At 50.3% G+C, this 14,439-nt stretch overlaps 1 pseudogene; it reads left to right on the forward strand.

Moving 5' to 3' along the window:
• Nucleotides 1–14,439, forward strand: part of LOC140628541 (uncharacterized) — a 50,931-nt pseudogene that overhangs the window by 17,596 nt on the left and 18,896 nt on the right.

A 14,439-nucleotide genomic window follows, 5' to 3' on the forward strand; every position in this document is an offset into this window, starting at 1 on the left:
GTTATGAACTCCCTTGCATCGTCACTGCCCACACAGAATGAGGCTGGCCTGGATAACCAGTAGGGGATGGTGGAAATAATGAAGTGAGATTTCCCAGGGTAGGTCATAAAAGACATCGTGGGTTCTGCGTGGTTCTCTTTTGAATTATTCTCTCTGGGGAAAGCCAGCTACCATGCCATGAGGATTCTCAAGCAGCCCCTTTGGAGGGGCTCACATGACAAACAAACTGAGTACTTCTAGCAACAGCCAACACCATTTCACCAGCCCTGTGAGCGAGCCACCTTGGAAGTGGAAGCCCCAGCTGAGCTTTCAGATGACAGCTGTAACCCTAGCCAACATCTCAGCTGCAACCTCAGGAGATACCCCAAGACGGGACCATTCAGCTCAGCTGCTCCCACATCCCTGACCTTCAGCAACTGTGAAATAATGTTTATTGTTCAAAGTCACTACATTTGGGGGTAACTTATTCTCTGTCCCTATGTTAAACAATACTGGGACCGGGCATACTTTCCTGTCCCTGTGTTCAAATAATACTGAGAACAAGCAAAAATGACTTAGCTATTTTCCCTAAGAAATCCTTGCTCCTAGAAGATAAGACTGAACCAACTTAAAATAGCTTATTATTGAGAGCAGTAGCTGCCTCTTTAAGATTCACTACAAGATCCTCACCTTGTGTACAATCCAAAACTATTTTGCCACCAAGTCTCCCGAACCCCGAACCCCGTTTCTCATCTTGAAGATCTAACTTCAAAATCACCCAGTCCAAAAAAAAAAAAAAAGAAAAAGAAAGAAATCGCCCAGTCCAGTCTCTATAATGCTGTAAATATCCTTCCCCAGACGCCCGCTTGGAGACATGACTAACATTCTGTCAAGGGGTACCATCCTTTCCTGAAGTCGGTCTAATAAACTTAGCTTCACCTGATTGAGAAGCTATTCTGATGGTCTTTTCAGGGAGTTGGTAATCAGTACTGTACACGGCCAAACTGGGGTATCGCTCTTGGGTTTTGTTGGGTCATCTGTCCCTGAACTTCCAATATGGTAGCCGCTAACTGCATGTGGCTATTTGAATTACATAAACTGAAGCAAAATTTAAAATGTACTTCCTGGGGGCACTGGGGTGGCTCAGTGGTTGAGCCTTTGGCTCAGGGCATGATCCCAGGGTCCTGGGATCAAGTCCCACATTGGGCCCCCCCGCAGGGAAACTGCTTCTCCCTCTGCCTGTGTCTCTGCCTCTCTCTCTTTGTCAATCATGAATAAATAAATAAAATCTTTTTTAAAAAATACAATATAATATAATATAATAAAATGTACTTCCTCGATCACACTGGTCACATCTCAAGTGCTTAAGAGCCACATAGACAGCACAGATCTAGAATATTTCCATCTTCAAAGGACGTTCTCCTGGACGAGACAGCTCCAGGGCCAGAACAGCTCCAAAAGTGGATCATTTGCTTCAGAGGATTGGTACCCCTGAGAAAGCTCACAGAAGCAGATGAGTTGGGGGGGGGTAGGTGGTGGCAGCAAACCAGGGGCAGGTCACCTCTCAGGGCAAAGCAGACTGCCAAGCTGGCTTGTCATGGGCCCGACAAATGCCCACATTGGCCACAGGCATAACTCCACCAGGCTGGCCCTGCTGTGGGCTGCAGGATATCATCAAGGCTTAGGCCCACAGTACGTACACACACACACACACACACACACACACACACACACACTGATTTCTGGAACTGTGCATGATTTCTGCAGAGCAGCCCCAGCTCAGCTGGGAAGGAAAATAGATGATCTCCAATCAACACATGGCCTCCCTCATCAACTCACCAGCCTGCGGTGGGGCTTGTTTTCTTGCTTCAGGTCTGACAGCAGCCTGCAGGCCCTCAGAACCTCCTGGCTGAGTCCCCCGCAACCTTGCGATCCCCCAGGTTGCAGACCGGAGGAGAAGTTTGAGAGGAAACGATGGCCTCAGATGTGGCCCTCACCCAACAAAAACTGGCCAAAAGGGCAATTTAGAGATTAATCAGATCTGCAGACTTATTTTACTTTTTCTTTTTTCGGCTCGGAGAATTTTTATTTCTTCCATGGTAACTCTTCCTGGCTGGGGAATGTCACTGAAAATAATTCTGTCTTTGAAACTGTGGGAAAAAGTCACCTCCAACCAGGTCCTCACCATGCAAATCAAGGACATTTCAAACTGCTGGCAATCTGCTCGGGGACTTCAAAGGTGTCCGGGTCCAATTACACTTCATTTGGGGTGTGAATTGAGGAGTCTGGGGGAGGTGGCCCGGGTAGAACGTGTCAGGGTTGATACTGTGGTAATGAACCCAGGCCTTTGTTCCTGGGAGCCCAGCTGCTGACAAGTGGGCTGTTTCCTGAAGGGTGGAGATGCGCTGTGTCCCCCACCAGGTGCAGGAAGCAGGGTAGAGACATAGCTGCCATTAAAAAAAATCATTTTAGGGTGGGCTTTTCTTTTTCTTCACTTTTAAAAATCAAAAGTTTATGGCCATTCTAAGAGGTGGTAGCTGTAGCCTAGGTCAACATTTCAATCTTGCCCTGTTCTAGAAATAGCCATGCTAGGGGTCTCATGTAAGCAGTTCTCAATCTAATTTATGGTTTAGGGACTACCTCGATTTCTGTGGATGAGTATGTTTGGATGGACCTAGGGGAAGGCCTGACAGGGCCTTAACATTCATTCCCAAATGCCTTAAAAAATTGTTTTTTAATTTTGGTTTTGCTAGCTAGCTAAAATAGAACTGACTGGCTGTTACTAGTTTTGGAAACTCAGCCCTCTGTGGACAAAGTTGATGGCTTAAGGGCATTGAAATAGGATTAGCTCAAATTCTTCTAGCCCAAGGATCCCCTCAAAAAGACACAGTATATTCAGAAATCTCAGCCAAGACTGCTGGGTAGATTCTTAGCAGGGTGTGTGATGGCAATAAATCTGGGGTAAGTGGGAGAAATGAGATCAAAAGCTGGCCTCTCCCACTTGCTAGGACGCTTATGCAATTCATTATTTTATGTCCTTGGTTCTTTTTTTCTCAAATGCAGATACCCTGAGAAAGGTAATACATCCAGTTACTAACACCTTAGTGCAAATGCATCCATCAGAAACATTTTGAGAGCACCTGGGTGGCTCAGTTGGTTGAACATCCAACTCTCAGTTTCTGCTCAGGTCATGATCCCAGGGTCTTGAGATCGGGTCCTGGGATCAGGCCCTGCATCAGGCTCTGCGCTCAATGGGAGGTGTGCTTGTAGATTCTCTTCCTCCCTCTCCCTCTGCTTCCTCCCCTGCTCTCTCTCTTTCTCTCTCAAATAAATAAATAAATCTTCAACAAAAAAGAAAGAAAGAAAGAAAGAAAGAAAGAAAGAAAGAAAGAAAGAAAAAGAAAGAAGAAAGAAAGAAAGAAAGAAAGAAAGAAAGAAAGAAAGAAAGAAAGAAAGAAAGAAAGAAAGAAAGAAAAAAGAACCACTTTGAGGAGCAAAGGAATTTGGGTAAAGCTTCCAGTGAATAGGGGAGAAATACACATGCTGGAGTCACACCCCAGGGATTGTATTTCCTAGCGTGGAACCCTAACAGCAATATTAGTTCTTCAAGCTCCCCGGGTGATGAGGAGCCAAGTTGAAAACCTCCAGGGTAGAAGATCCAGACTGAAGAGGGGTGAGGACAGAGAGGGAGGGAGTGAAAGACACAGAAGAAAAAAACATAGTCCCTCTAACGGAAGACCTGAGCTAGAGTTCCCAACACCTCACTTGCTGGCTACATGCTCCTGGTAGTTACTTAAACCCTCTGAACTTCATTTTCTTTGTCTGTTAAGTGGGGACAATAAACTTAATAAATCAGTGGCTCTCAAACTTGGACCTGGAAGGGCATCAGAATCAGCTGGAGGGCTTACTAAAACACAGATTCCCTGCTGCCCCCACCCCAAAGATTATGACTTAGTAGGTCCAGGGTGAACCCTGAGAATTCACATTTCTTTTTTTCTTCTTTAACTTTCTTCCTTCCTTCCTTCCTTCTTTCCTTCCTTCCTTCCTTTCTTTCTTTCCTCTAAAATTTATTTGAGGGATCCCTGGGTGGCGCAGTGGTTTAGTGCCTGCCTTTTGCCCGGGGCATGATCCTGGAGACCCGGAATCAAATCCCACGTCGGGCTCCCGGTGCATGGAGCCTGCTTCTCCCTCTGCCTATGTCTCTGCCTCTCTCTCTCTCTCTCTGTGACTATCATAAATAAATAAAAATTAAAAATAAATAAAAATAAATAAAATTTATTTGAGAGAGGGAATCAGGGGAGGGGCAAGCAAAGAGGGAGAGAGCGAGCATCTCAAGCAGACTCCCCACTGAGAGCTGAGCCCAATGCAGGGCTCGATCTCATGACCCTGAGACCACGACCTGAACCCAAACCAAGGGTCATATACTCAACCGATATGCCACTCAGGTGCCCTAAGAATTCACATTTCTAATAAGTTCCCAGAAGATGCTGGTGCTACTGGTTCTGGACCATGCTTTGAGATTCACAGATATCATAGGTAACCCAGCTGGCAATTATTAATTCACAAAAGTAGTCCATGACTAGGCTTGAAACCAAAGGCAACACCCCCAATCTCTCCTGAAAGGGCTCAAGAGCCACATAGGAGTTGAATTGCATGCAAATATTCTCACTGTTTTAGCATTTTGTTAAAAAACAGCTCACATTCAAACCTGAGGCCTAAAGCCACCAGTGGCCCATCATGGAAAAGACTTCTCTGGAAGAACTGTGCAAGGCCACAGATAGGCCACTTCTAACCCTCCCCTCAAAAAAAAAAAAAAAAAATCCTTGCCATAAGTCATCCCAAAGAGGCCTGGCCCAGTCTTTCTGGAGCCCACTGGGTTGGGGCACAGTCACCAAAAGCAGGTATAACTAACTGATGCAAGCCTCATGCTCCCCAAGGACATGAACCTCCTCCCCTTCTGGAGCACAAGCCACACCATGAAACCCCTGGGGAGTGCGGGGTGGGGGGCACATTTCCTCCTTAAAATGTTCAATGGTTTTCAGAGGCTGGGGGAGGGACTGGGGGCTCCTACCTTAGCTGACCCTCAGAGCAGGGCTGGCCAAGGTCAGGCTTTGATGTCTGAAAGATCATCACCTTCCATTCCGGTCATCCACCCCACCCCTGCTTTTCTTGTCCCAGAGCCCAGTCTCCTTTTGTCTCCAGCCTGGGCCTGCTGCCTCTTTCTGCCCCAGACTTTCCCTACTTCCTCCAGTCTGCAGGTCACCAATTCAAATCCCTAAGGTGTCCTAGACAAGAAGATAAGGAACCCAAGTTTTTACATGTTTGGGGTTGGTAGTTTGAGGCACTACCCCTGATTCTTAGCATTTTCTATGGGGACTCACAAGTGGTGGAATTTGTGGCACAGGGATGCTCCGGGGCTACAGAGGAGTCTCCAGTATCCATATCAGGTCAGCTCCAGAAGGAGACCTTCCAACAAGAAAAGGGAAATTGAACCAAGAAATTGAAACTCTGCCCATATGGGTTACATCTTTCACTTGACATCTCTCACCCACGGGCCTCTGATCACTGATTAGGCACTAAGAACCTGAGATACACAACAGATACACTGGGGCCTCATGTGCATCTGACCAGAGCTGGGACACATTCCCTGCTCCCAGGACCCTACAGCCTGGGCCCACCGCACCCCCCGTCTGGGCCACCTCTGATGTCATCTCCCAAAATGGTGCCAGTTTGAGAGTTTTTGCTTCCCTGGGCTCCAGGCTTCAGGGTTTCAAATTATCACAACCTAAAGCTATTATTTAAAAATTCATCTTATTTATTTGTTAATTGTGTCATCTGTTTAAATGTTATAAGTCCCATAGGGCAGTCGCTGGCAGTCTTATTCACTGTTAAAGCACCAGCCCTAGCCCAGTGGTTGGAATATCTTAATTGGATGTATGCGTGGATAGATGAGTGGGTAGATAGATGCAAGGATGGGTGGGTGGGTAGGTAGATGGATGGATGGATGGATGGATCAGAAAATGGATGCAAGGGTGGATGAATGGAAGGATGGAGGGATGGATGGAAAGAAAGATGGGTGGATGAATGGGTAGGTAGAGGAAGGATGGAGGATGGATGGATGGATGGATGGATGAATGGATGAGTGTATGGTTGGATGGATAGGAGGGTGGACTGACTTTCACGTTACCAAGGTACTTCTGTAGATATCATAACACCTGCACCAACAGTTCTCAAGCCTCTAGTTCTTGGGATCTCTTTTTTATTTATTATTGAGGACTCCCAAAAGCTTTTGTTTATATTGACCGTATCTGTCAACATTTCCCATATTAAAAATGAAAACTGAGAAGCTTAAACTGTATTTATTACTTTATATAAAAATAGCAATAATGAACTTTGTATGGGTGTGGTGAGCAGCCTCTAGGATGGTGCCAAATGATCCCCGCCCTCTCTCATCCATGCCCTGGAGCAATCTCCTCCCCTTGAATGTGATCACTTCCAAAAGCAGTTAATAAAAAGACTGTGGCTTCTGTCTTGGGTACTCACTCTCTGTCTGGGGGAAGCCAGCTGCCATGTCACGAGGCAGCCCTCTGGAGATCCCCCCCGTGGCGAGAAACTGTTGGCAGCAACAGTCACACGAGTGAGCTTGAAGGTGGATTCCTCTCCTCCCTGGGTGAGCTTTGAGCTGATCACAGCCCTGGACCACAGCTCTATCGCGGCCTCACGAAACACCCCAAACCAGAACCTCCAACTAAGCTAGCTGCTCCCGGATTCCCAACCTGCAAAAACTGAGAGATAATAAATGTTTTCAGCCACTACGTTTTGGAGTAATTTGTTATATGGCAATAGATAACTAATACACACTTGAACATCAATAGGACCACTGAATGAAAAAACAACTCTCTTCTGAAATAGAAGGAAATTTACAGAGAAAAGTGGCATCATCTTACATTTTTGCAAACTTCTTTAATATCTGGCTTAATAGAAGACAGCTGCTTTCTCATAGCTGCCTCGGCATTTTATCTGTTGTGATACGTTGTTCTGGTTGCAGTAGAGGAAGGAAATCCAGCCTTGTGGAGTCTTGCAGTTGGAAAAGACAGTCTGAAAGGGTCTCGGGAGCTGCATGACTCCTTGGAACCTACTTTGGGAACTGCTGACCTAGACAATCATGGCTTAAAAAGATTCTAACTCTACGGCCCTCACCCTCAACCTTGGTTTCCTGTTTAGGACATCTGCCAGTTTCTCCGGGCTCTGGGGTGACCATGGTAATTGATACCACCCAGGCAGACTTGTCACCTGCCGGAAGGGATAAAGCTGTCCTCTGTGGCCTAACGGCGGAAGACACTGATGAACTGAATCCCCTGTCTTGACTGCGTCATGCCCAAGATGTCAGACAGAAGGGAAAGGATGCCCCACCTCTGAGCACCGAGCTTGGGGCTGAGGCATCTGGGGCAGAGGGACAGCAGAGGGCTAGCCCTGCACAGTGAGGGCTTCTGGAGACTGGTTTGCTGAGTTCTCAGGGATTTCCCCCTCTCCACCCCTCTTCTGCATGCACCCACTCCCTGGCCCAGCCACCCCCGCCCCCATGGTTTAAGGCCTGTTTTCAGCAGGAGCCGGTCTAATTTTCGCTGCCTAGTTGGTCAGAGAAATGCACGCAGCTGTAGCAAAGAATAAAAATAGCCTCCTCCGTGACCAGTTTCTTCCCACTTCCCTTTCTCTCTCTCCATGCGCGCCTCTCTCTTTGTCCCCACCTTCTGTGGAGGCAGGAAGGTCCCTGGAGGGTGTGAGCATCGCTGCGATATGCCAGGTGCCCAAGTTTCCTTCGCAAGCAGCACATGTGCCTCGTTCTATTCGCCTGTGGCCCCTGCTGGCTGGCACAGGCTTCCCAGGGGACAGGACACTGTCAGATGGGTCCCCGCCCGCCCGGAGTCGGTGCACCTCGCTGGGCAGCCTTTGCTCTCTCGCAGGCAAGTGCAACAGACCTGGGCACGCGGAGTACCAGCCGCCGGCGATCAGATCAGGGGGCCCAGCCCCGCCTGGAGCCGGCCAAGGCCTGCCCGGGAGCCTTCGGGGTCTTCCGGCACGTTAGAGGTTAAGCCAGGAACCTCAAGCTGGAAGGAAGGGCGCCCCGGTGCTATGCGCGGAAGCTCCAGGCGGTGTCCCCAGCGTCCCGGGCTTCCTCTGCGCGGGGTCACTGCGCGGCCCGGAGGTGTCTGCCGCTGAACCTGGAATCCGAAAGTGGCCATCGGGCTTTCGAGTTCGAGTTCGTAAGCAGGAGCAGAGACTGCGACCGGCCGCAGCCCAACTCTGCAACGCAAAGGGCTCGCGCGCCCTACGTGACGGAGCGCTTTGCAAACCGTCTACACGCGGCATCCCTGGTGGGAGTCCAGGGATCCGGCTCGCCTGCACATGCCCAGCCTCTCTTCCCCGGAGCCTTAGGACCCGAATGGGGAAAGAGGACGGGCCCCCTCTCTCCTCTCGGGGGTGACTTGCCTTTCTGTACTGCAGTTAGGAAGCAGAGGAAACCACTCCAGCAAAGCCCAGCGAACTCGTCCAAACCACACAAAAGTTCAAACCACACAGACGTTGGCTGCAACGGGGCTTGGAGCGCCGGGCGGGCTTTATCGGTCCCCAGAGGGCTTCGCCCTGCCTCGCAATTGATTAGGGCTCCTGGAAACCACTGAAAGAGTTTATCTCACCCACTCAGCCTCAAGCCCCCTGATGGGCTGGAGAGGGGCCTGGATTCTTCTGGCGGCCAAACCCAGCCCAGCCTCCACCCAGCTCCATAGCCACCAGGGCCACCTGCCTGCCCCCACCGCCCCCCACCCTGACCCCACAGGCTCTCCCCATTTTATGGCAGGAGATAGGATGAGGGAGAGTGAGGGGCTTGGACCTCTGAGGGGGGAAAGGCAATCTGTTCATTGAACAGAGTAGGGGGCCCCACAAGAACCCCCTTTACTTTTGTGCCCTTTCTGTCTTCCTCTCTGCCCTCAGGACCCAGCACCCTTGGGCTGTGGTTGCCCAGTGTCCTCAACGTCAGCCTCTGGGCCCCCTGCCTTTCGAACTTCTTCCCAAGACACACACAGAGAGAGGCAGAGACATAGGCAGAGGGAGAAGCAGAGGGAGAAGCAGGCTCCATGCAGGGAGCCCGATGTGGGACTCGATCCCGGGACTCCGGGATCACGCCCTGGGCTGAAGGCAGGCGCTAAACCACTGAGCCACCCGGGCATCCCTCTGTCAGTTATTTTCTCTGGAAACTCTTACACTAATGGGGCCAAGGCCACGGCCATGGGAATGTTACACAACACAGAAAGGAAGATCCTTCAAACCTGATGGGAGGCCGGGGGATGGTTTTATAAACACGAAAGGTTTAACTGGGAAAGGGTAAGGAATTAAAGTGCGCTTTAACACAAACCAGTGGAATTCATTGGGAAGCCCAGGCAACTACCTGTAGGGGAGAACCTCGGGGGAGTTGACCTTGCAGGCTCACACCAGAAAGCCTGCCACCTTTCCCAGCTGCTTTGGGGCCAGTCGTTGCTATAACAGGGGACAGGACCCCCCTCAATACACAGGAGAATGCTTGCAGCCTCCCAAAGCAGGCAATCCACCCAAATTACCTGAATTCTTTCAGGCTGGCTTCAGCCCCAGCAACTCTAGGTAAGAGAACCCACTGAGAGCATATAAACTTCCAGTGGCTGGTCACGAGGCTGCCTATCACATCTAGTCTCCCCTGACAAAAAGGATACCCTTCCCCAAAAAACACCTAATATACCTAACGGGCTTTACAGTTTACAAAGCCAGTAGCATCCACCGACTCATCTCATTCCAACAACTGCGTGAGCAATGGGGTGTCACCTTTATAGCAGTTAGAATTCGGTTGCCGGAAACAGAAAACCTCTCCAGCTATTTTAAGCAAGAAGAGATTTAATACAGGAAATTAGGTGCTTACAAAATCACTGGCAGAGCCAGAAGAGCAGGCTCTAGACTCCCATAACACCACTGAGCTGTGCCACCAAGATTGCTGCCATTCCTGCCACCACCCAGAAGGTAGGGAGGGTGGGGGCCACCCACAGAGATGTTCATTTTCAAGAGGACACTATGGTAGCTGCCATCCCAGGGTCAGGAAGCCACTGCCACTGCCACCACAATATCTCTCAGTACCCCCAAAGCTGGTGACCAACAAACATTAGAATGTTGTCCCATAGGGCAGCCCGGGTGGCTCAGTGGTTTAGCACCGCCTTCAGCCCAGGGCATGATCCTGGAGACCCAGGATCAAGTCCCATGTCGGGCTTCCTGCATAGAGCCTGTTTCTCCCTCTCTCTCTCTTTCTCTCTTTCTCTCTCTCTCTGTCTCTCATGAATAAATAAATAAAATCTTTAAAAAAAAGAATGTTGTCCCATAGTGCACACACACACACACAACACAGTGTCTCCAGCAGCAACAGCCAGAGTAGCAAGCAAGTAGTCTCTGCCTCGCTGCTGCCCTCCTGACCTTACCCAAGTGAATCTAATCAGTGAAAAATTTTTTAAGATTTATTTACTTATTTGAGAAAGAGTGGGGAGGGGCAGAGGGAGAGGGGGAGAGAGAATCTCAAGCGGACTCTGGTTGAGTGAAGAGCCCAACATGGGGCTTGATCTCACTACCCTGAGATCACAACCTGAGCAGAAACCAAGAATTGGTGCTCAACCACGAATGGGGCTCAACCAACTGCACCACCCAGGTGCCCCAGTGAAACTTAATTCCCATCCACAGCTCTAGCTGCAGAGGTGTCTGGAAACCATGGTTTCCAGCCTTTCCAGCCTTTCCAGCCTCTGCAGGACATGAAGGCACCACAGGACCAGGTTGGAACGGAGGCTGGGTGCCTATTACCTCTTCTTCATTTTGCAGATAAGGAACTAAGGTTCACAGAGGTTAAGGAACGGGTGCAGGGTCAATGGCCATTAACCACCATCTCTCTGCACTCTCATCTGTTACACGAAACCAACGGTTCCATTCCATTTGGGGTTTTGGTAGTCTCGGGGCATCTCTCAGCCAGAGAGGGCAGACGACAGCAGAAGCTATCGCACACCGTCTGCATGCTCAAGGGCTGGACAGCATGCAGTGAAGTGGAATCAAGGCCCCAAGATAGAGAACAGCTTGTCTAAGGTTGACAGGCAGAGGGGACTCAGAATCGAACCTAGGGTTCCTAGCCACACATTGCATAACATGTTCCTATCCTTAAGCACACACAATCACACACACTTCCATCACCATCTGGAGGACAAGAAGATAAGAGATAAACTCGGGCCGTCCCTGGAGGCATGCAATTCTCTAACACTCACTGAGGACAGCTGCTCTACATTTTCCCAGGTGAGGTAGTACATGGCTGACCCGCGTCCAAGCCCCACAATCACGTTTGAGAAATTCTCCATCCTCCTAGTTGCCTTTCACCAGAGAAGCTAAAAACGCCAGAGAGTCACTTTCCCTCTTACTGGTGTGCCTAGCGCGGGCTCCTGACTTAGACCCAACCAATCAGATGCCCCCGTGAAAGACTGGGATGCGGGAGCTGGTGATGCAAGGATGCAGGAAGCCCAGAGGTCCATTCTGGTGGAGGGTGGCAGTCACCACGGCAATGACATTCCATTTCTGGGATGGCAGGGACCATAACCATATCCACAGGTGGCAGTGTAAGCTGGGCGTCCTGGACTTGGCAGCGGGGCTGTCCCTGGATTGACCTGACCTTGGCCATGGTCCTGACCACCACGCAGTCTCCTTTGGTTGGCCTGCTTTCCAAACCCAGTTCTCCAGCCCTCCTGATTATTTTGTGAACTCCCCAAGTTCCTTTCGATAAAGTCCTTTTCTGCTTAAATAAACCAGAATGACTTCCTGTTACTCGAAGCCAAGAACCTGGGCCCAGCTGCCAGATTTTGCCTGGCTTCCCTCAGTGAGACCACACAGGACACCACCAATTCCTAGACACCTCATGTATCCCACCCAGTCGGCTCCCTGGGAGCTCCCTCTCCCAAGACCTCGGCATGTTGACCTTACATCAGGAGAACTGGCCTGGTCTGACGGAGGGTCCTATCTCTGTCCCCAGCAGCCGCATGATGACATTCCTGGGCTCAATTTCAGACCCCCATCAAAAGGCTTTCTCCCTGACCGTGACCTTTGCTTGGGCACAAGTCGGAGGCCTCCCACACACACCACTCGCACATACCTCCCCAAGGTCACCAATTCAGCATCCAGAGAACATTTTCTCTTTTTTTCCAGAGGCTTTGCTTCTTTGTTAGCCTTTGTTCTGAGCTGCCACGGAACAGCTGCGGGCCCCGCTCAGAATCAAACAATGTGGGCTGGGGCACAGGGGCTCCTGGGAGAGTACTGGCTGGAGGTGAGAACCCAGGTTCGAGGCCTCAGTTCCACTACTTGCTCATGATAGGGCAGAGGGAGAGTCCAGCCATAGGAAAGTGAGTGATGCTGCCTGCTGACAGCGGCCCCGGGAACAAAGGAAGACCGAGAGAAGGGCATTCCCCACCTAAGGTGTGGGGTGGAGGGGTCAGAGCAGCGGTGGAACTGACGGGAGCCTCAGTCAGAGGCAGGCAGGAACAGGAAGGGGCTGGCTTCCCACAGTCAGCACCGTGGGGCCAGCTCAAAGCAGCCTCTGGCTAAATGTCGACAGGGGTCAGGAGAGGGGGCCTGTGTCAGGTGCCGGCCCCAGCCGTGAGCAGTCTGGAAGTCCACTGGGATTACCACAAAATGCTGTAAACTTGGATTTATCTCCGAGATACTGTCTTTGTCCTCGTGATCATCGTTTTCCTAGTTAGGAGTCCTGAAAACAGAGCTGGGTGTGCCCCGAGGCCCGCAGAGCCAGAATGCTGCCGGCAGGATCGATAGGGCCACCGCTGTCCTGGCCAGGACTCTGGAAGAAGCAGGAGTAGCTTTCTGTAGGCAACATGGAAGACAGAAAGGCAGACTGGGGACCAGCAAAGAAGGAGTATTTTTCTCCCCTCCGTCAGGTGAGCAGGAGAGGTTCAAGATCATGATGGGGCGCTGACAGCAGGGGTGGGCTGGAGACAAGATGGGAAATGAGCTTGCCATCAGACTGTGATGGGGTCGCAAACATCAGCCTCAGCCGTGCCTGGAAGGAGGAGCATGGATTTTAGAGTCAGACAGCCCTAGGTTCAAATCCCAGCTATGCCATTCAAGAGACGTGGGATTTTAGGCAAGCCTTTTTATGCAGACTGTTAGGTGGACAGCCCCCGATGAGCTGTGCTTCCAGTATGTGTGCCACGATGTAGCCCCCTCTCGTGTTGGCTCTGGGTTTGGCTGTGTGACTTTCTTTGGCCAATAGGACATTAACAGAGGCTTGGTGTGTACCTACACGCTAAGGTTTGTCCTCTTGGGACGCTTCTGTCCTGGAATCCAGTTGCCATGCTTAGGGAAGCCCAAGCTAGCCTGGTAAAAAAGGTCAGGAGGCAAAGGACCAAGGCAGCCCAACCAACGGCCAGCACCAACACCCCAGGCACGTGAGAAGCCCTGTTTGACCTTTCAGCCCAATCTCGCTGCCAGCTGACTGTATCCACACAAGAGACCCCAGCCAAAGCCACCTGGAGTCCAAGAACCACCCAATTAATCCATAGAATCATGAGAAATTTTCATTCATTCATGATGACTTAGCATTGTTTGAAGCCACTAAGTAATAAATGAAACAACATTTAACATTTCTGAGCCATGACCACCCCGAGCATGATTCCAGAAAACGGGGTGATGATATTTGTTGCCAGAAGTTATGAGGAGTAAACGTAAGACACCGTAAGATCATTTCCTGAGCATCTGCTGTGTTTCAGGGACTGCTGTAGATGATTTATACATGGAATTTAAAGCATCTAATCTGCAGAGCACCTCTGGGCAGTACCTACTGTTTGGCCCACCTTACTGGTAAAGACCCTGAACTTAGAGGTTCAGTAACTTGCCTATGGTGGCACAGCTAAGGGCAGAGCTGGGCCCTTACCCCAGGTCCCTTTGGTTCTAACCACGATGGCCCAGCCAGGCCTCCTCCACTGTCACCAATGAAGGGACAGCCTTCCGGGGAAGTGCCAAACCTTCCCATAATTCTTTTCTTTTTTTTTAAGATTTTATTTATTTATTTATTCATGAGAAACATGAATAGAGGCAGAGACACAGGCAGAGGGAGAAGCAGGCTTCCCATGAGAAGCCTGATGCAGGACTCGATCCCAAGACCTCTGGATCACGACCTGAGCTGAAGGCAGACGTTCAACCACTGAGCCACCTAGGTGCCCCTCTTCCTGTATTTCAAGAGCTCTGTCAGGTAATTGGAGGAGGGAGGCAGGGAGCATGCTCACAAGGCTGGCATCAAGCAAGCTCACATCTCCTTGAGGGCAAGTTAGCATGATTCCTTTTGGTGCCTGTCCTGTGTTCCTGGTGTGGCTTCTGTGAGCCCTGGGTCACAGGGGATGTCAGGGCTCA

The sequence above is a fragment of the Canis lupus genome, chromosome X (genome assembly GCF_048164855.1).
Source record: "Canis lupus baileyi chromosome X, mCanLup2.hap1, whole genome shotgun sequence".
Taxonomy (NCBI): domain Eukaryota; kingdom Metazoa; phylum Chordata; class Mammalia; order Carnivora; family Canidae; genus Canis; species Canis lupus.